At 44.4% G+C, this 22,712-nt stretch overlaps 1 protein-coding gene across 15 annotated transcripts in view; it reads right to left on the bottom strand.

Annotated features, from left to right (window-relative positions):
- FOXP1 (forkhead box P1) overlaps positions 1-22,712 on the bottom strand; it is a 380,269-nt gene that overhangs the window by 113,774 nt on the left and 243,783 nt on the right. The window contains exon 1 of one of the 15 annotated variants that reach the window (XM_058845393.1): positions 10,648-10,991. The exons of the other annotated variants lie outside the window; for them this stretch is intronic. The gene's annotated coding sequence lies outside the window, so the exon portion shown is untranslated. Of the gene's footprint in view, positions 1-10,647; positions 10,992-22,712 lie in introns of those variants that run through there. 15 annotated transcript variants of the gene reach the window in all.

The following is a 22,712-nucleotide window of genomic DNA, read 5'->3' on the forward strand; positions in this document are numbered from 1 at the left end:
CAAGTCTACACCAGATCAGAAAAACTCTCTAAGGGTGGATGTGATTTCCAGCAGAGCTTGGCACAGTGCAGGTAAAATTAGATTTTGCACTTCAGGCTGGTCGGAGCTTGGTGCAGCCACAACATCTCTGAATTGGTCCGTGTCCCTGCCATGGGTGCAGGGATCTGGGCTCACACACACAGCCACCACCCCACAATGGTGCACCATCAAGAACCAGGAAACCCTCAGCCTACCAAAGAATTCAGTGCAACAAAAGAAACCTTTATGCAGAAAGTGCTAAGGACGCTTAAGTAAGGTATAAAAATACCTTATTTTTATTGAATTAACTTATTTAGCTGTTAAAGCATCTTCAAGGGTGGGCAGAGGCAGCAGAAATAAAACCTACAAGACTTAAGGGGATGGGCAACAAATACTCACTTATTTAACAGGGGTGTTGTATGGCTTATTTAATTAATGAATACTTGTAAAGCACTCTGAGTTGCTCAGACAAGAAGCTCTATACAGTACAAGCGCAACATATTATTATATATTATTAAGACTGGCTCTGCAAAAGAATAATTCCAGGTAAATGTGCAATCAAATGATCATTTTAGTTCCCAGTAATTAGATTCAATAGGCCAAAAAAAAACACAGGAGCCTTTCTTTAATCATACACTAAACAATCAGAACATCCCTAACCTTTCAAGCTACAGCCTTTTTGAATAAAACATCATCAACTTATAGATATTATTCCAAAAAGAACCAGTCACCATATGTGTTGTCTCTTTGAAATACAGTTGCTATAGCAGACCCTGCATGCATTTCATGTGATATGATCATATTCTATCCGTTCTGGCAGCTGAGAGGTTGCACAATTAAACTGGCTGCCAGAAATTTTTGAAGATTCCCAGAACAAGTAGCCATACAAGAAATGCCTGCTCTCTACACTCGAGCTGGCCACGGAGCTCTGTGGAGCTTGGCTGCCACCATAAACCCTCACCATGACTGACCCCACAGCAAGGAGGGTCTCTGGCTGTGGGGACAGGCTGCCACTGGCAGAGCTCTGCTGGAATAAAGCCAGAGCTCTGCCCCTGCTCCAGTCCAGCTGCACAGCACCCACATCCCTCACACCCACCACTCTCAGGGTCTCCATTCCAGGTGATATCTACACCATCCCATTCCATGTCTAGCTGCCACCTGTGCTGGAACAAATCTGGACCAGAGATGGCAAGAGGGAAGGACCAGCACAGAGAGTGGAGCAGGGCAGGAAGGAAAGGATTAGGAAGAATAAAAGTGGTCTTGCATCAGGGATACAAGCAACCAGGATGGACAGGAACATCAAAGGGAAAAACAAGGTAGCTGCAAGTGAGATGGCAAAATGCTGACATTCCAGGGATTACAGCTTGAAGTGGCATTTCCCATTTCTCCTCTCAAGATTTTGCTTTTTCACTTACAAATAACTGACAGCAGTAAAAGCTGAGCATCAGATGAGCTCGGGTTTAAGATGTGGAAGGTTTTTTATAGCTTAGATATGGTTCTTACTGAGCATCTGCATCAAGGAGCTACCATGGCCTTGGTGGTACAGTGAACCCAGGGATCCCACATACCTCTGCCTCTCTACTTCTCCCTGCTTAGCCTTTCCTCCCTCCTACCTCAGACCAAGACCTGTCCTTGCCACTCCAAGCCACATCCAAACTCCTCACACATGACAGGACATGCACAAGAAGGATGGCTGGCTTGGGATACACTGACCCTCTCACACACAAAATACTTCAAGCCCTTTTGGAGCTTGCCTTCATGGAATTGCTTTGCTGATGTCAGTTCAAGCCCGGTGGACACCCGAACAATCCAAGCCAAGAAGCATCACACCTCTACCCCCTTTCCCTGGTTCCAGGCAGTGCCGCTCCCGCACGGAGCTCATCCCTGGATGCCGGCGTGGGAGCCCTGCTGAGGCTGCCGGTGCTGCACAGTGCTCAGGCGAGGATAGACAGGGAAATTAATTTGAGTGAAGTCAGTCCCACAACCTTCATCAGCACGGAGATTCGCAAGCAGGCCTGTACATTAATAAAGCTTCCTGTGGGAGTAGATGTTGCCTTTGATTTGCATGTGAATTCAATGCTAGTGAGAAGTGCCAGACTGTCAGACATGGAGACCAAAGTCTCTTATCTTTCCAAAAGCTTCTGTAGCAGTTTCCCCACATTTCCTTAATCATCTGCCTTGTCCTCAACTTACTGAACAGGCAGTAGAGAGTAAAGCTGGATTCGGTTCAACTTCTGCTGCTGCCAAGTCCTGAAACAAGGGTGCCAGGACTGTTTACTGCTAGCCAACAGCTCTGCTAACGTGGCCCTCTCCTCACAAGCAGGTGCTCTGACATCTCCAAGCTCTTTTCACACATTCCTCCCCACTGTGGTAGTTACATCCTAAATCTACACCACGTACTTGCAAGTGAACAATTGCCAGGGGCCATGAAAAACCAGCTTGTGTTTGTGCATCCAGACAACAGCGTGCTCCTTCATGGACAGGCAGGTGGAGATGCCAAGAGCCCCCGAAACCACAGAGGTGCTTCAAATATCTGGCTCTGTATTTACCAGCAGCCACATTATCTGCACTGCTCAAAGAGCCTGCAAGCTTGGACAAAGCTTCTTGGGACACCCAGACACTCCAGCAGTGAATCACAGAGCAGCAGCAACCATCCTCCTCTCTGCACCAAAACACAAAGGGGAAATCCTCTCACTTACCAAAAAAAAAAGAGAAAGGAAAGTATGCCCTGAGAAAATGAATCTTCTATGGATTTTGGTCACTATACACATGGATTTGGAAGGACAACATCAAGGAAAGGCTGCCTACAAGTCATCCTATGCCTAAATGCAAGATACAGTAAATGAACTCCCAGGGTGTTTTCTTATCCATTAGGAAATCACCCAGACATAAGGAGATTTTCTGGTGTAAAACACAGATCAGTAAAAATGCAACTGAAATACAGCACTTGAGAGACATTGCACAAACTTGGAATGGTATTTAAGAGTCAACACTGGGTGACACCTAACCCAGGAAAAATGTTAACAGTACATTAACTGTGAGATGAATCAAGCCTGTTTCATTCACAGCACAAGTGGGAAGCCCCACTGAAAAGCCCTCTCCCTGTGCTTAGGAAGTGCCAACCATTTATTATTTCCCAACCACTTAAGCACCAGGAGGGGAAAAAAAAGTACACATTTGAGATGACCAAGACAATTTTATTGCAAGACAGACAGAACGTGACTTGTTTGCCCAGCTGTTGTTTGCCCAGAACACTGGGCACTGTTATCACCCCAGTTAATGTTGTAATTCAACATTTCCATGCAAGCACCTTGACCTTTCAGTTTCACCATCCTCTTCGGGCAGGCTCTGATGAAGGGTAAAAATGCAGCCCTGCCTCTGAATTCATGTAGCCAGAAACCTGATTTGGGAAGGGGGCTGGGGAAGGGAAATACGTTGGAAAAAGAGGGTAGAACTTTAAAAATAGAAATACTGCTTAAATGCCATATACTTGCTTACAGTGTCAGTACATAAGGAAAACAGTAACAGGATCCAGTTGCATGGAGCCTCTTGCTAACTTGTTCCACCGCTGCAGCCAGTACAAGGCAGCAACTCTCCAACTTTTTTCCATCATCCTATTCCTACTGAAGAAATAGTGCTCCAGCTCCTCCCTTCCCATCTGCTCCAACCAGTATTAATATCAATCAGTTATTAATGAAATATGATGACCTACAGCTATAATAGGCCTGGCTCTAACGCCAGGGGAAGCTTGTTTCTGAACCTGAGGTTTATCAGGCATGGAAAGATCAATCCAGGGAACTTTAGGATGCATGGAAAGGTATGTACACTGGAGGGTTGGGAGAGGAGCAGCAACCATGAGAATGTGAAAGAAAGGGGTGTCCTGTCCAACTGCCAATTCCCAGGGCACTTGGGCAGTAATGAATGGGCTGCCTCCAAAATATCTGGATAAACATGCACCCAGAAGTTGCAAGGAGGGCACAAAACAAAATCCCATGTATTTTTACAGATTCCTAAGGATTCTGGGCCTTTCCAGGTAGACAAAGCGGCTTATCAGAAAATCAACTTGAGAAAGGAGGAGGGAAGAGTTCCCTGAAATCAGAGGCGGTCCTGCAGCCATCTGAAGTGTCCAAGCAATAAATCTGGAAAGTTAGTTGTCAGCCAACATCATATACTGTCCATAATTTCAGTTATGGTCATTAAACAGCAAAATAGAACAAAACAAGCAGAGAGAGATGAGAAGGGAGAAACTTTAAGGGCAAAATCTGCCCTTGGAGCAAACATAACACTACACTGGCCCCAGAACTTGTGTGTTGACCTCTGATAGCTGTAAGCTACCACTGCTGCTCAACTGCCCCACTGAAGTTTGGGCAAAGCACAGCTTTGCAGCAGCAGACATGCAGTCCTCCCATCATCTGTTTCTCCCCACATTTCATGCCCTGAGGAATCGCCCCATCGGCAGCTCCAGGCACCTCTCCCAGAGGAGCACGGCCCACCTCCCAAAAGGGCTTCTTGCTTCCCTTCAGTCTCACAAGGCAAGTACCTTTGTTTCTCCTGGGTGGGACGAGAGGGAATTTAGACTCAGCCAGCAATCTCTCTTCTTTCTCAGCTCCCATCTGTCCTCACACCCCGCTCCACTCCACAGCTGCTCCCAGCAGAGCGGCAAGATGCAGCTCTCAAGCTCGGAAGCCCGGATGCACCCGAGCTTCAGAGATGCTTAATTTCTCTCCCACTCCTGCCTCCTCTACCTCCTCTCCTGCGACACTCTCTTCTCCTGGAGCAGCAGATGTAGAGGAGCGGTGGTAGGAGGCAGACACATTGGAGGGGAGCCCTGCTGCAGTTCTCCTCCGGCAGGCTCAGGAGCCGCACAACGTGTGGAAACCAGCGAGGAGCGGAGCAGTATGCAAAGGGAAAAAAATAAAAAATAGTGCAAAGCGACAGCAGTGGGTAGTGCTGTTCCTTTGGGAGGAACAGAACAGGGGGAGGTGAGATGAACCAACTAGAGAATAGGAAAGGAACCAAAATGAAGAGGAGGAATAAAATGTAAAAGATGCAAAAAAGAGAAGCAGATGTTCTTGCAGCACTTATTCCCTCTGACATTCGCGCCCAGCTCTTCCATCTTCCTCCAGAACTGGGAAATGAGCTGCTACGTGCTCCCTTCCCCATTGCCACCACCCTGACCCTGTGCCACACACAGAATGACACAGCCAAGAGTCCCAACACTGCTCTTGGCACCACAGTGGGGAAGTGTGAGGATAGCTGCAGGCAGGACATGGGGCTCTGCTATGGAACACAGCTAGGATGCAACATAACCTGGTGAAGCACTCCTGCTGTCCAGCCTTCTCAACCACCTTGGATTCAAACAATCCCCATCCTCATTTCATCTTCTTCTTCCTTGTTTCATTAAATAATCCTTCTCCATCCCCCCTGTTCCCAGCTCCACTGCTGCAGCAGAGGGATGTCCTGAGCCTGGGGAGATGCTGCAGGTTGTCTGTACCCAGTGCCTCACTTGGCTGCAGCAAATCTGCAAGGCTGGTTCCATCCAAGGGCTACCAGCCAGCTCGTCATGGAGGGGAGCTTCAACAGCAATCCTTCACTCAATGAAATGGTCAGCTGGCCACGCAGACCAGAGCAGGCTGGTCTGGACAAGTGACTAATGGGTGATTCCCATGCTGGAAAATGAGAAGGGACCTGATGTCCACATGTACAAACCCTGGCTCACATCCTGTCCCTGATGTGACAGGGGCACACTTGGAGCAAGGGAGCTGGCAATGTGCCTCATGCTGAAGCATCTCCTAGAATAGTTCAGTCATGAGGAAAGAAGATGAGTCTTTATTTTTCTTCCAGCAGGCTTAGTTTCTTTCCTCTGGAATAGATCCTGGCTACCAGTTAAGGAGATTCCCTCCAGAAAAAGGCACTGGAAACAGAAACCCTTTCTTCCAAACCCACAGGGTGGAGCTGCCTGTGTCCCAGCTCTGCTGCACTTCGTGGGCACTGAGGTTACTCCTGCCAGTGGGAGGACGAGTGGACTCCATGCCCCTGCCCTGCCATCCCACAGCCCATCCCATGGGTCCCTGCCTGTGAGGACCCAGCACCACACAGGGGGAAAAGAGATTTCCAAAAGAACCAATTTTATTTTGCAGTTTATTCATGAACTCCACCAATTTTAGGGAAAAGGTGGCTGAGATATTTTCTTCAATACTCGGAGCCACTACGGGGATGAAGGGGGCAGGCAGCAAGGGACAGCAGGGTGAGAGATCAGCCTCAGCCAGTGCCAGGAACCTGCAAACCCTGAACCAGCTACATCAGGGACAACAGCTACAAAAATCCCTTTTTTGAGGCATAAATGAAATCCTCAGGCGGTTACACCGCAAAAACACCTTCTGTCCCTTCTTTTAAAGAGTCACAGTCAGGACTCATCAAAGCCACTTAAAAAGTATCTGGCAAAAAGTTCCCAAACATTAAAAAGGGTTCTCTTTATTTTGGCATGCCAAGACTCACAGCATGTAGCGGTCTGTACCAGCAAGAAAGGAGGGATGGGCCAACACATCCTGGTAAAACGAGAAAGGATACAAATCTTGGCTCCCCGTTCAAACTGAACCAGAACTGAACTGTTCCTGAGTGATGAAAAAAATCTTATGGGATTTCCAGCTCATTTCTGTAGGCCTGAGATCAGATTCTGAACTACTGTGTTTATGCAAAAGTGAACCAGACCTTTGAATATTTGGAGTATTCACTGCTGAGCTGCGTTTTTCTTGGATGTCAAAAGCACGGGAAGTTCTCATATTTTTTAAAAGAGAAGAGAAGAGGGATAAGGTGGGGCAGGGGGGGAGAAGGAAGAGAGCCTTTTTGTTGCTACAACATAAATAGTATATTGCATACAGCTGCTTGCGCGCTTCCCTGTGTGGTCAACAAAACAGGGAACATATTTTAAGCTTGTTTTCCAAAACACTGCATGACAAACTTGTACTCAGAGGCCCATGAAATACAGCTCCTGACTGTGGACATCTCACCACGCTCCATCAGACACTCGCTGCTGCTGAGTGAATGAAAGAAGCAAAACATTGGGACAGCCCAAAACACGGAAAACTAAAGCTGCAAATCACATCTCTGCACTTCCGTGGCACAACCTAATTTAGAACTGCTTGTAAAAACTTAATTTTAACAGATTCTGGTAAAGCAAAAATAGGCAAGGTTCAGATGGAGGCGACAAAAATGATTAGAGGGCTCAGCAGATATGAGGCAAGATTGATAAGGGTGGGAGTGTTTAGTTTAGCGAGTGATGAGTAAGAGGGGAGATGATAACAAGTACACAAATTGTGACTTGGCCTGAGAGGGTACATCTGGTGCTTTTGCCATTTCTCATAACACAAGAAAAAGGGGACATTGAATGAAGTCAGGAAGCAACAGCCACAAAAAAAAAAATTAAAAAAAAAAAAGCAGATAAAAGGATTTTTTTTAATACACAACTCATAATTACTCTCTGGAACTTACTGTCACAAGATATGACCAGTGCCAAGAGCATGGGGAGGATGCAAAGAAAGGATCAGACACTTGCAGAGATAGTCATGAGAGCATTTACAGCTACCTTTGGAAAGATAATAGAAAAAAAAAAAAAAAATAGAAAATATTCTATTCTAAAAAATAAAAAATAGAAATCAAGGTACAAATGTTTATGCTTCAGGGCAAAAACCAACCTTTAACTGTTTGAGGCTGGGAGGACATCTTCCCCCATGGACAGGTCCTCCACGGGCTTCTGCCCAAGGACTTCAGCCAGGGCTGGAGAGATCCCCTGTCCAACAGGATGCAACTGCTCCTGCTCTTCCAGGCACCTCAATCCTGCACCTCTGATCCCAAAGCGCATTCCTCAGCCCACCCTGAGCCTCCTCAACCCTCAGGGAGCTTCTGGGCAAGGGGGGCCAGCCACGTCCCCCAGCCCAGCCCCTGCCCATATCCCCTGGCCCCAAGCTGCTCATTTCCTCTTTCTTCTTTACATCACATTTAAGTTTCAGGTCCTTATTCTGACAGCCCTTCCTCTCCCTGCAATTTCGACTGCCATTTTTTCCTCCCTCAGACCCAAACCCCCAGCTCCAGCCCCTGCCATCCACTTGGGCTCTCCAGGGAGCACTGACCCCCGGAGCCAGAAGGCGAAGCATCCACCTCCTCCTGCCCAGACCCACCAGCCATGCACAGACTTGAATGCAACTTCAAGATGCAAAGGCAAATCTTCCCTTTCTCGATCTGAAGCCGTTCCACAGAGGAAACCTACATCCCTGAGGAGGAGGAGGACCCTCCTGCTGATCTGGCACCTGCGGGGCAGCGGCAGTCAGGCGCTATTACGGACCGCGGAGCTCATCAACGCGCTGGAACTGACATGCCACTCAGGGAGACAAAGAGAGATTTTGAAAGCAAGTCAGTCTATTAAATTTATACCTACCTGCACAATGTGAAGCAAACCACATCTCGGTTTCCTTTCATGTGCATGACAGTCTTAACTTGTTTCTTTTAATCCCATAAAAGCAGCTAAAGCATGCAACATGCTTCCCGGAGATGAAGCAAACCTGTATTTTACTTCCTGACAGTGATTTAGTTTATAGGGTGTTGGTTTTTTGTTTTTTTAAGGTTTTTTTTTTTTTTCAGGGAAGATAATGAGCATTGTCCAAAGCTGGTATTATAAAGGAAATACTACATGCTACATGCTAGACACCTGGCATTTAAAAGAGAATCCCATAAACTGACACCGTCTGTAACGGACCAAACACAGCTGCAACCCCTCACGCTGCACAGACACCAGCACTGGAGGCTGGAAGATCCCAGCATCTCTCACCAAGGTTTTTTTTTTTGGAAATCAGCACCCTTCTGAAAATTCAAAGCATCTCTTATTTAGTCAGTCACACCCCAAGTAGGACCAGGGAGACGACCAGGGCTCAATAAATCCAGCAAATCCAAAGGGCCGGAGCAGTAATTCATGGAAACGTTCCAGGCAAGAGGGGAGGGGGGGGATTTAAATGCCTTTAATTCCCAGCTGCAAGCCCAACAAGCTGCCAGAAGGCAGACACCACTGAACACAAGGGGTTAATGGCCTTGCTAAAGAAAATGATACACATAATTTCCTTTTATCATAAAACAATACGTTTATTATTTTCTGTATATCTGTTAAAGGGCATGGCCTTCTGAGTGGAAAACAAAACACAGCTTGGTCACATGTTTATTTGCTTCAGCTACTCCCTTTCCCTTCTGATAAATAATCAAACATGCCATCCAGAAAAAACAAAACCAGTGAGCTGGGAAATTTGATGGTCATCAAATAGACTAAGATACCAAGAAAAGCAGCCCACTGTTCCCACAGAGAGTTTTCTGCCCCACACCTACACTAACATCTGAGTAAATAACTTCAGTCACTCTTTCCATTTTCCCCATGAAATTACTCCTACTGTTAAACAAATTGTCCTTAAGGCAGTTGCAAACACCATTTTTTTTTTTCTGCAAAGTAGAACAACTTCTGAACATTAAAAAGCCAGACTAGCAATATATTTTCAAAATATGTTTGTTGTACTTGCGGTTTGGCTGAACACACAGCTTGATTTCTCTCTCTCTTGCTCTCTTTTCTAGGAAGATGGGGGTTTACAGTTTAAAATTTTAAAGTGTATTTGGATCTTGGAGAGGCAGGAAAAGCCTCAAGGAGGATGGGTTTTCTCCATAGGACAGGCAGCATATTTTCCATTTTCTCTTATGTTTCACACTATATGTGCACCACGAATGCTTGCCAAAAAAATAAATTTACCTGCTATTTCAGTGGACTTTTGCGGGGGGGAGAAACCACTGAGAAATATCAAGCAATTTTTTAAGTCACTTGAACAGAGGGGGAAAAATCCAGCATCCGTGTTGTGACATGGATTACCCAGAGGATCTACACTATCTTCCAACAACCCCTGAAGACCATTCATACAACAATCATTAATACTGAAAAACTGCAGAGAAAATCCCTCACGTGAGAAGTTAACAACCATTACCCGGCGTGAGCACGCTTTCCCTTTCCTTTTGTAGTACCACAGGTCTAAACAATAGTCATATGAATGAGATAATAGCCATGCTTGTCTCAGCAGCCTGATTTTTATTAGCATGAAATTGGTACAAATATTAGCGAGGCTGGTTCGCATGCGGTGCCAGAGCCACGATGCAAACAATTTGTGGAAAACAAAAAAAAGCCACTGGGTTTGCGCCGCTTTTGCTGCCCAGAGCAGCAGCCACGTTTCCCTTTCTTGGGGGGGTTTGTTGTTTAGGTATTTTTGGCAGTTGTGCAAGGAGAAGCTGCAGCACCTGATGAGGAGCAGGGACAGTGGCACACAGCTGCTCCCATACCAGAGGGGCACTGCAAAGTGACAGGCGCCCCAAAGAGGACTCAGTCCTTGCCACAGCTCTCCAAAGCCATGCCAAAAACCCCACCCTTGTCAACACCGCCATAAACAACCTGAACTGGCTGCTTTTTGCTTGAAACCAAAGCAATTCCCCTCTCCTGCGCTCCAAGCTGCCTGCGCGAGGCAGCGCGTTAAAAGTTCAGCCCTGCCTGCACGCTCCTCTCGTCTGAGCGCTCGCAGAGAAAATGAAGAGTTTAACAGAGTGAGCTCTTACTGTCTGCCTTTAGATTTCCGTCTTCGCGCTGGAGATGTTTCTGGCTGTTTCTGTGAAGCGGGGGCTGAAGAATGGTAAAAAGATGTTTGAATAAACAGGAAGTGCCGTGCAGCCGGAGCACAGGCTGGAGGGAGACGCTGGAGCACTGCCCTTCGCAGCAGCCACCGGGCTCTGCCTCCACAGTAGCAACCTCTGCTTTTACTAAATGACAAAGAAACCGCAAAGCATTCCTTCCCTAATTCTTCCCTTGCGAAGTGGTGAGATCAGCTGGAGCTCACAGGTAATCTCAAAGTTGGGCTAAGCACTACACCCGGCACAAAAATCTAGTGACTCTGCACTATTAAACCCCCCCATCTGTGAGCAGAAACAGGCAGAACTAATTATGTCCCCAACCAGACCAAACAGCAGCCAGAAGCACACCTCGCTTCTGTATCCAGGCAAATTCGGATTTGCACGGAAGTCCAGCCAAGCTTGACGTTCCTACCCTACCCAAGTGCTGCGACTTGCTCTGGAAACCGGCTGGGGAGGCTGGCCGGGCTGCAGAGCTGTTTTCTCTAACTGAGTGAACTGAAATATAAACAACCGCCCAAAAAACACAACTTGTCTCGGGCGCAGGGACTCGCACTCAGCATCTCCAAAAGTGTAACTTCAGCATTCCGGCAGATGCCACCCCTCCTTCGTCATCTCCTTCCCCTCCCTAAAACAAACTACCTATTTAACTGGAGATGACTAACTAACCGTCTCCCCACCCAATTATCAAAGCCCTGTCTACTGCTGTCATATTGGTGACATGACACAGATATTGTCAAGAAAAAGTAAACTGGGGCTGGCACTCAAAGGCAGCTCGTGAAGAGATGAGCAGTCGAACAGCCATATTCAATAAAAAAAGAGGAACAGGATTCCTTTAGAAAATGTATTGCTGTTGTGGCAACGTGCTGCTGCCACTGAAGGGACTGATTTGTTATTTAGCATGTAGTCTTGGACTGTCTGTCATTCTGGGTGCTAATGCTCTGCTAAAATAACTCATTGGGAGCTGTCAGTGGGATGTTTACATAGGCCCCCAATCTTTTCTTCATACAAGGAAATTTTTTACTGGAATTCATCTTCTTTTGATCTCACATTCAAAGCAACAGCAGCTTGATAGACATGCAAGTCTGAAAGCAAATCCAGACACTGAAGATAAACCGCCAGAGTATGACAGGCAGGAGCATCTAAAGCTTATAAAAATGAAGAGAACAGCATGTCGTCTGAGTATTACAATAGCAGAAATCAAGAGACATATTAGGTGGAACTGATCAGCCACAAAAACAGTTCAAAAGGCAGATCATAGAAACAGAAGACTAAGCTAGAAAAAAAATAAAATTGGAAAGATCTGCTTTACAGAGGCATCACCTCCTTTCTGAGCACCGCGGCGTTTCCGCTCCAGCATGTAAACTTAAGGGGGAAAAAAAGAACAGGGCTGGTGCTGTCTCTACTAACTCAGCAGTTCTTACCTTCAACTCACCAATTAATCTGCCGAGTGTACGTTTCAATTACGTGTTATTCAAAGTGAAATAAAAATAGGACACCGTGCCACTCGCATCTATAGCCCAGCCCTCCCCAGCACCACAGGGATGGGGAATTGGTGCCTCTCCATTAGGAATTGCATCCCCAAGCAAGGTGCAGAAGGGGCCCTGGCCTGAGCCCCTGCCACCCTCTTAGGTTGTTCATCTTTCCAAGGGCTGAGTCTTGCGATGCTCCTGAGCTCTGACTCTGCCACCGGTGCAGAAATATTAGTTCAGAAGGTAATTTTATTTAAATTGAATTACATGTGCCACAGAGTCCACAGCTATGTTCTGAAGGCGACACTTGCCAGGAAACAATTGCTGAAACTTTCTCTAGAAAGCCATACATTTTTAATTTTTCTTCCCCAAATAAGCTTCTTATTCTAATTGAAGTCAGCAAATATAATGAAAAAGTAATTCTCAAACAATTTTGTACTTAGAGCTATTTGTTAACAAACACTGAACGAGCAGCAGTGTTAGGTTAAAGGGCAGCAGGATTCCACATTATAATTTAGCCTGCGGTTATTTCTGATTAAGAACACCCTCCAGGACGGCAAAGCAAGATCTTCTTTTGCAGCAGGCATAGCTTTTAAAATTAGCCTCTTCTCAATAATAAAACCAACAGGAAAACTGTGGATTTAAAACTGTATTAACCAATTTGAAGTGGTGCAATCAGTTTATGTCTTGCTTTCTGCAAACCACTGTTCCTTGCCTTAGTGAAGTTTCAAATGTAAAAATGCTGCCTGGATTCTGAAAATGTTGTAAGAAAGTCACCTTCTGTCATGCTTATGTAGCTATCTAATGTGCTAAAGGCTGATTATTTATCTTTAAACTGTACTAGTTTAATCTTTTAAGGTCACCACTAATCTGCTCCAACCTTTTAAAAAATAGCAGCTTTCAAGACTTACTGCTGGAATCACTAAACTCTGAGCTGAATGTCATTGTAAGGGATACATTAGCCAGAGTGAGTGTAGTTTTACAATGTAAACACCAAATATAAATCCCCACCTAAATGAGAAGAAAAATACGATGTCCATGCCAGGAGAAATATCAGTAAATAAGGCCAACGCCGTATTATTTCACACAAATATCGTTCCAAATCATGTTGCTATTTCTCTCTCCTCCACCTCCCTTTCCAGTGCAAAACTTGGGTATAATTTAAAGGATCATTAGGTGTTTTTTCTTTATCTTTTCCCTTTCTCAGCAGCAACTTTGCCTGCCTGCTGTGAAGCCTCCTGACCGCATTTGGAAGTTGTTGTAAAGTCCAAAACCCCCTCACAGGTTATTTGTGTGCATGTGCTGCACAGCGGCCTTTTATATTCTTCTTTTTCTTTTTCCCCTAGACTTCTTCTGGACTTGAATGTCACAGTAGACCTTGAATGTGAAATGGCTTCAAGCTAATTGCTTTAATTGCTTGAAGATGTGCAGGCAGGTGAAACCTGATCCCCTTGGCCATTGTAGAGACCAGGAACAACACAGGAATGTTTACATAGTGGTTTGAGTTTAATAGACAGTAGAGCTGAGTTTCAGACAGCTAGCAAAAACACAGCTAATAGGTGACCTCTTAATGTAGTCCTCCTTTTTAAAAACAAAATACAATTTCGTTTTATACAAGGCAATGTCCCTAAATGCCAAGGTTATCGGCTTGACTTTTTGAGTGAGTATGCACTGTGTTGCACCTGACATTTATACCAGAAACTCTATCCTGAATGCATTTCCCTCTACCTTAAAACAAAAAGCACTTTATGTGTCAGTCACCTTACAAACAGATTAGAGCTGGATGGGGTTTCCTCATAAGTGCAGTCATTTTAATTTAAAATTGAGTGTTTCTCACCACTGTCATATTCCCTCCCCCTCATCCCCTGGGCACTCCTACCCTCTGGTGGGCACTGGCACAAGTCCTTGGAAGGGTCTTCTGGAAAGGCCAAATACTTTTACTGCTTTTCCAGAGCTTGCAGTGCATTTGCACCACAGTGTTAAGATACGGACTGGCTGCGATGCACTTTTGCAAAGGCACATTTTGGTTTCACACACGGCACAAATTCAGCAGCTCTTCCTCAGGCAAAACTCCTCCTGACTGAGAACTGCAGCATTCGGGGTCACTGACGATCGGGTTTGCTTTCCAAGAATCATGAGCTAAGTAAAACACACTTGAAAGCAGCCAAAGACCAGTGAGCAGGTACAGCACAAGTGTAGAAAGCAAAGACTGAATTTGGCAGCCACAGTAGCATAAAGGTATTTACTGTAGGTCTAGTCCAAAAAACAAACACTGAAAACAGGTAATAACAAATAGTCACTTTCCTGGCACAGGAACTTCAAGTTTTGTTGCCAATCCTAAAAAACAGTTAAAATCACTTGTATTGAGTGAATACCAGCCGAGAATTGACATGTGTTGTATCCTAGACAAAAAAGGAATAAATAAAATAACATTTGTGGAGGAAGGAAAAAGGGAAGGCAGTCTGAGACATAAGACTGGAAAAAGCACAAACACACTGAGGCAGAGGAGACGAGGCCAAACTAACGCATATTTTATATGAACAAGAAAGGAAAGCGATTCTCTGCCACACAGCCCTGCAAACAAAGGGCATTTACAGTCTAATCTTGGCAATTCCACTCAAAAAGTTTCAAATTCTCCAGTACTTTTCACTGTACCCCTTGAACAGAAGCAAAGAGAAACAGGAGGGAGGCTGCTCTAGCCACTCTGGATGCAAACTGTGGCTCCCAGGAAGACAATAGATGCTGGCTGCTCTACCTTGCCTGATATTCCCAATCCTCTGAAGCAAATGAGTAACTGATCTTAAATAATACAGAACAAAGGGAACAATAGGAGCTGGAAAGCAAGCTGGGATACTTGGGAACATGCCTCTTTCTTTTGAGAGAGAATCTCACCAGCACACATGCACACACAGAGTTACAGAACCACAGAAGTTGTTGTCCTGTGTCGTCCCCCCCAATCCCATCACCTCCTTAAAAGCTCAAATTCCAGCCACTGTGGGGTTTTAATAGATTTTTTTTTTTTCCCTGCACGGCCTGAAAGATTAAGAAAAAAGGAGAAAGTTCAGAATAGGGGGAAAAAAAAAAAAAAATAGAACAGTGTCAATTTAAAGATTTAGTATAAACTAGTCCAAGCCTGTGGGAGGAACGCTAAGTGGAAAAAGTAAACACGGTCCCCCCAAGAAGTTCCCCTGGAAGCTGAGCAGGCAGCCAGTGCCTGGTACCCGCTGCCCCGCGCCCGGGGAGGTCAGCACAGCTATGCTAAACTGACAGGTTCAGTTTACAGCAGGCCAGCACTTTGTTTGGATATACTGGCCTTGCTCACCGCCAGCTTAACAACAGATGGCTCGAAAACTTTCATTATGTTGCGGAGGGCTGAACTGCAAACAATCGGGAAAACTGTGAAAAGTTTAACTCCCTGCGAGCCGAGCGGGGAAGCGATGCCCTCGCCAGCCGGCGTCTCCTGCCGCCCCGGCCATGGGCGCCTTTAAATTAATTAAAGCGGGATGGGATGATTAATCATACCTGCACACGGTCCTGGGGATGCCTGGGAAAAAGAATTTGCGATTTGACAAGGTCATTTCAATAAAAGTAGCATTCCAGGAGAAAATGGACTTTGACGGATTGCAAAGCTGATTTTAAACCTTCCTCAAGCCTCTGGCTCTAGGAAAGTTATAGAAAGTTTCTGCAATAATCCTCTAATCGGGGTTTATCAGGAGCTTTCTGATGAGAGTTCTTCCATCTACAGAAACAGAGCCTCTGTCCCTCATATTCCCACTTCAAACTTTCACCCTCCACGGCAAGAGAAGGCCACCAAATAATCTAATGTGCAGATCTGAATATAATTTATCCAAATCTGTGTATAATTTAAATATTCATCTAACTGATTTGATTCATATGCACCCTAATATCTTTTAACGCTCTAAGGCAGGTTATAAATGCACCTTCCGAGGTTTAATTCAATTGGCAGTCTTATATACATCTCATCACTGAAAACGCATTATTTTATATTATTCAAGAAATGAACAAATCTGTTTTCCACAAATGTATTTTAAAAGCGACTCTTTCCTGTTATTGAAAGAAAATTGTGTTTATTACTCCTTTAGCATAGTGTAAACTCATAAACGTCAACAGAGAGTACAAGGAAAACTGTCAACTAAATATTGTTTCCTTCATGAGCTGCTCTTCCAAGTCAATTACGCCTTTCAACTTCTGGGGCATTGTATGATAAACTGGCAGTAAAAATCATTCACATTAATATACCATGGTGCCTTGCCTGCAAAAGGTAATTAAAGAAGTAAATGACTCATAAGAATAGACATATTAGCTGCAAAATGAAAGGCAACTGAGCTGCCACATGAAAATATGTACCATTAAGATACTGCATTTTCATATTCCTGTAATCAGCTTCAGTAGACTAATGCTTATTTAATCCAGTTCTCGCCTAAGTCCATCAACAACTGTTTTTTGCTGTTTTCTCCTTGACTGAACATTATGTGTGCAGGTTTGGAATAAATACTGCAATAAGATTTTTGCATAGTCAATTGAAGAACAGGTTTTTTATCTTTTAAAAACTATTTTTCTTTCCCACCAAGAGGAATACAGCAGAGAAGGATACCAAGAAACCCCACATTTCCCGGTTCATTCAGTACCGATACGCTTTGAGTGAAATACACACCCGGGTCTAGCATTAACCATTTTGATTTGTGAAATACAACAGGAAATCAACCCTCATCTTCCAGCTTTCCTGTTCTTCATATGGGAAAGGTTTTCCTTGTTAATGCACGTTTTCATTAGGGCTAGGAAAACTGGACAGGCTTTCTCTTTCTTAAGTCTTGGGCGCAAGGTGGGGCAAGGAGAGGAAGGGGCGCTGCTGGATTTGAGGAGGAGATGGAGCTGCAGGCTGGGAAGCCACAGGGGCATCACCTCCCCCCTAATTTGCTCTGCCCAGCCCAGCCTCAGCTGACAAGACCCAAACTCCAAACCCACACAGGCACCATCCTGGCATCCCACCCTGGCAGCAGGACCGCCAAGCTCAGCGCAACACACTCCTGATTTTTGGGAAGGGCCATTGCTGGGAGCTCACCCTGCACATCTCAGGCCACCCTGTTTCTGTAGCCACCACATAAACCAAAGCCTTTTGTGAAGGGTTTTGGGTTGAACTTCACAAGTCAGTCCATCCTTCTCCTCCCAGGGGGACAGCAGGGCGACAGTGAAATTCAGGGAACAAAGTACAGTTGTCTCTGAAAGAAAACACCCTGCAAAATACTCAAACATGTATAACTCATCCTGTTTGTGAGCAGTAATTAAAATACTCTTTTCATCACAATAATAGCTTTATAAGGCCAAAGTCCAAACTGCTTTTGACTGCACAGCTCTCACAATTATTTCATTTTCTAAAGTATGGGGTGGAGTGAACTCCAGTATCTCAGCTATTGCTACGGTGCTCTGTTGAGAAATGCTGACTTTCCTAAACAGCAGACGCTGTGTATGTACCATCCATCCTTTATTTATTGTGCCCGACACAGGTTTATCCTTGCAAAAAGAGATTTTTCAATAAAAATCTTCACACATTGCTTCGCAACCTGCATTTTGTGTTGCTTATTTATCACTATCAGTACGAAATAGTGTAAGACTTAAAATGTAGGATCAATCATTATTTAAACTATATTATTGCTTCTCCATTTGAGCAGACATCACTTTGTACCCACAATTAATGAGCTCTAGTCCTTTTTCTAATTAAGGAACAAAGGTTCTTGTGTGCAGAGTATAGAGTGACACTGTCTAGAGAACACACATTTAAATAGAAGAGAATCCTTCTAATTACCTTACAATAGGATTTTTCATATCCAGGAACATAATAGGATCAAGAAATTAGAGCATTTCCAACAGCATTTACAAATAAGTCATTACAAAACACTGTTAAAAGGTAATAATGCATCCCTAAAAACAAGAGGACCTTATGGAGACTAGTGCCTAACACTTTGGTATTTATAAAATTAACCTTTGAGCATTGATATAGGGAAAATGCAACAGAGAAATTATTTTATAGATGTGTATACACAGAGATAAATCCAAAATAAAATGAGGAGTCAGCTATTAGAGCCTAAACCACTTTAGGCTCACACAGATTAGGATCCAAACACATAATTAAGGAAGTCAGAAAGGTAACCTCGCTTTATGCAGTTATTAGGGCTGTTAGAAATCGGATACTGTCTCTTAAAAGTGTTACAAATACACAGCACTACTAAATAACCTGCACTGCTGGGAAAGTATACTCGCTATCAAGGGCAAAGCTGCTATACACTGAGGTAACAGTAAATGACAGACTGTTGTTCAAGTCCATTAGCTGCTATGTGATAGGAGCACATTCACTAGCACACGACCTGTGAAAAATCTTAGATCTCTTTAAATCTTTGAATTGGATTGCTGCATTAATTCTTAAGAACTGCAATCCTTCAACCAAGTCAAATTACCCTCATTAACAGGGGAAAAACTGCCTCTGCAATAAGTTAAAAAAAAAGAGATATTTATTACCTATAATCACTTTCACGTACTTCACCTGGAAGTGTGACAAACTGGGACAACAACTTCAGAGGCTGGCACCAGTTCAGCTGCTGGTGGGGCCAGGGTGGAGGGGACGTGCCACGCACGTGTCACCCTCTGTGCCTGTGAGCCAACGTTCAGCGTGAATACGTGTGCTTCTTGGGGAAAAACCTCAATGAATGTTCTAAGAAAAGAAAAATCACTAAGAATAAGCACAGGCACTGAAGCGATCTGTGTGTGTGCCACTGAAATAACCGCAAAAGAGGAGGGGAAATTCTTCAGTTATTCAAGCCTTGATTAGAACACTACTTCATAATTAGGCATGTTACAAGTATTGTCATCAACCAGAAAATTCATGTACTAACTCAAAGGTCTCAGAAGCTGGCTCAAGCCTTCTATTCATTAACAACATCTGCTATTAATGTTTAACCCTCATAAACTTGCACCAAACATTCAGCATTCAACAAAGCTTAAAAATAAATATTTTGTTGTGCTGTTTTATCCGTGTGGTGATCTGCTCAGTTCTGCAGATATCGAGAACCACTACAACAGCCAGAGAGATAATGGACAAATATTTGGTCTTTGTTGGAAAGCAGATATTCCTTTCACCAGTCACTGCTTCTCTGCACTTCAGATGCTACAGCTCCCAAGCCAGGCCAGTGCAGCACAATAAACAGCAATGCAGACATAGAGATATACATGCACCTATACGACGGTATGAATCATTTATTTTAAAGATGAAACTCCCCGGAACAATTTTCAGGATGAGTGTTCTAAAGGACCCTCTGTTTAAGTTTTTTTCTAATTTAAAAATGAGTGTTCCTAGGACGAAAGATTCCCTGTGAAATGGGGAGCTGAGTAAGTCCAGGATCCAGAAATGAGAAACAGAGCGTTTCATCTTCATTTTACTGCTGTGAGTCCAGATGAGAGCCCTGATCTCGCAGTCAGATCCTAATGGGCAGATCCTTGGAAGAGTCTTTGGAAAGACTCATTTCCACCAGCGTGGTTTTAATGTAAGCGTTGCAATCTGCTTGTGCAGGCTCATTTGCAGCATGGAGAGGGAGTTAAGTGGTGAGCTAATGCGACCCTCTAATGGCTCCTGGGAGCACATCCGGACATCCCCCGTCCCCATCCCTCTTCCCACGGATGGATGTCAGTAGCGCAGCCCCTGCTGGGCCCATCCTGGCTCACAGGGGCACCCCTGGAGCACTGCTGAGCAGATCCCACAGCTCCCTGCCTTCGCTGCTCCCTCCTGCCCACGCTGACCCCTGCACAAGCCGACCCCCAAGTCGCCATTGAGCCTGGAATTCCAGCATCAGGCAGGTGAAGATCCCGCCTGCACTCATCTCACCATCATTTTCTAATCTGCAGCAACGCCAAGATACAAACCAAGCCACAAAAGTAATGAAAAATACAGCTCTTTTTGTCTTCAAACATGACATTCATGGCGGATTCACTGTCTGCATGTTGCAGCACGCTCTATTCTTAGCACCGTGCCTTTTAAAGTTAGGCCCATTATTTTCTACGGTGTATCAAGATCAGTATGTATAACATATGCCATATTGTTGACACTTCCCTGGATGTACTGCACACCATATGCCTAAAGCACTAAAAGGGGTGATGAACAGAGTGGCAATACTGAAAGGAGAACAAGATACACCGAGCATGTTGAATGAATTCAGTTATATAATTCAGCCAATAAGGGTTTCCATACATTTAACAATCTCCTCTTCCCCCCCCCAATTTTTTCCTCCCCCCTCCCCCTTGTATAAAAATGAATTTAACAACTTTCCACTGTGAAAAGTTAACACTCTGGACACGTATTCAAAGCAAACATTTAATCACACTGGGCCCACCAGGTCTAAAAAGTATACATGTAAAGATAGATCATATATAATCACACCAATAAAACAAACAAAAAAGGACTATTCATACATTTTAGCAATAAACTAAAAAAATAAAACATACAGTTCTGCTCCTGCTTCCACTTGTCCTTTATTTTACCTTGCATAAATCTATACCCCAAGTCCAATTCCTAGAACTAGGGAAGATGTCATCTTGCCCATCTTCAGAGCTTTATTTACTAGTTTCTCTACTAAGAATTATTATTTGAAGAACCCAGAAACTAATGCTCTCTTACACTACAGTATTTTTGTCCAAATCTTCTGGAACGGATTACAAAATTGAAATGTAAGAAGGAACACAGCCGAGCTATATTTATAACACGAATGCTGCTCTTCAGCAGCTGATACATACACATGTGTATCCTCATTCCTATGCCATCCCTCAGCACGCTCTAATGGGTACACTAGCTGCATACTCGTCATTAAAATAAAAGAAAAAAGAGAAAAAAAAAGGAACTGACTCATCACTGAGAACAGTTTTGACAGTACTTGCATGCAAAGTCTTGGCAGAGAGGTTCAAGCTATTTAGTTGTGACCAGATACAAATCACAAACTTCGGACTGAATTAATAATTAGAGGAAAAAAGCATGCAAACTCTCAGCACAGGTACAGGCTGATGCACAGGTAAAGCCAGGTCTAACCTCCAAGCTTAGTCCTTGGAGTTATGTGCTACCTGGAGGAAGGAAAAGGTCTGGGAAGCAGGTATCACTGCAGGGAATTCCCACTGCTGGGACACTGACAGGGTCAGGAAAAGAGAAGAGCGATGCAGAAACACCCGGCAGGAACACACAGGACCCTACCAGGAGGAGAATCCCAGCTGGCATCAAGCACAGGAGAGGTGCAGGGAAGCAGGCTGCTCTCCTGGCATGCCAGGAGCACGGCCAGCTCCTCACAGGGATGCTGCTAATGCTGTGGAGCTAATGATGCCACACAAAGCTGAAGCTTCCCCATCCTCTGTTGTTAGTGCCACTCTGCACCCACAGGCAATGGATCAAAGGGGCTATGAAAAGATAAGGAGAATCCATTTTAATTTCAAAACATGAAAATTCTGGCACAGGAGATCACTGCAGAAGATCAGTTCTGCTATGTACCCATGGTGTGTTGAAGGGGAATGTTGCATTTTAAATGTGTACACACACACACCTATTTATCTGAGTAAGCAATTATCACTAGCAGAATAAAACAACCTAAAAGGAACATGGGCCTTTTGTTAAAGTAGAAGACAGAATCTTCTTCGTGAAAAACATCAAAGAAAAGGAACACGTGCTCATGTTTAAAAACAGTCTACGCCTAATACAGAACATCAAGATGTTAAAAAAAAAACCCAAAACCAACACAAACCAACAAAAAACCGCCCTTTGCTTCACAATATTTTCCTTAGAAACAAACTTTGTTAGTTTCCTGCTGACCAGGAAAGGGCTGCCAGTGCCCATTTAAAGCACTGGCTGTGCAATCCACTGAGGACTCAGATAAGAATTAATATACAGAAATTTCACGTTGTCAAAATTAGGACAAGTGGAAGTTTTGTGAGTGGAAACACTTGCACTGCATCAGTATTAGGCCAGAAGGTAAACAGAGGAGAACGTTCCAAAAATTAAAAAAGGAAGGGGTTTAGACAGGCATGCCAGTGCCTGCTCTGTTCCTTCTCTGAGCTTTCTCTGGAGGAAAACAAAACAAAACAAAGCAAAACAAAACAGCTTCATTTTGCAAAAGCCACAACTGTAGAGCGATTTGCAGAGGGAAGTGGTGAGCAGGCAACACCTCCCATCAGCATCCCTGGGGCTGTGCCTCCAGAACATCAACACTGGCCATGAGATGTCAAGGAAGGGTGTGAAAAAGCCTTTTACCTTCTGGTCTCTAGCTCGGGGCTGGTCCAAGTAGAGCACAGCCAAACTTTCTACTGGTTGTTGGCAACGTTAGTTTGATGGACTTGGTCCAGTTGCTTGTGGACTACTGTCCTTATTAGGAAAAAATCCCCACTTGATGCTGGCACCGGGATCCAGCCCTGTCCACAGACACCGGCAGCACTACAGACTTTGCCTCAGCAGCCAGGTTGAGACACAAGGATCACAGCCAT

This window comes from Poecile atricapillus, chromosome 9 (assembly GCF_030490865.1).
Source record: "Poecile atricapillus isolate bPoeAtr1 chromosome 9, bPoeAtr1.hap1, whole genome shotgun sequence".
NCBI classification, from domain to species: Eukaryota; Metazoa; Chordata; class Aves; order Passeriformes; family Paridae; genus Poecile; species Poecile atricapillus.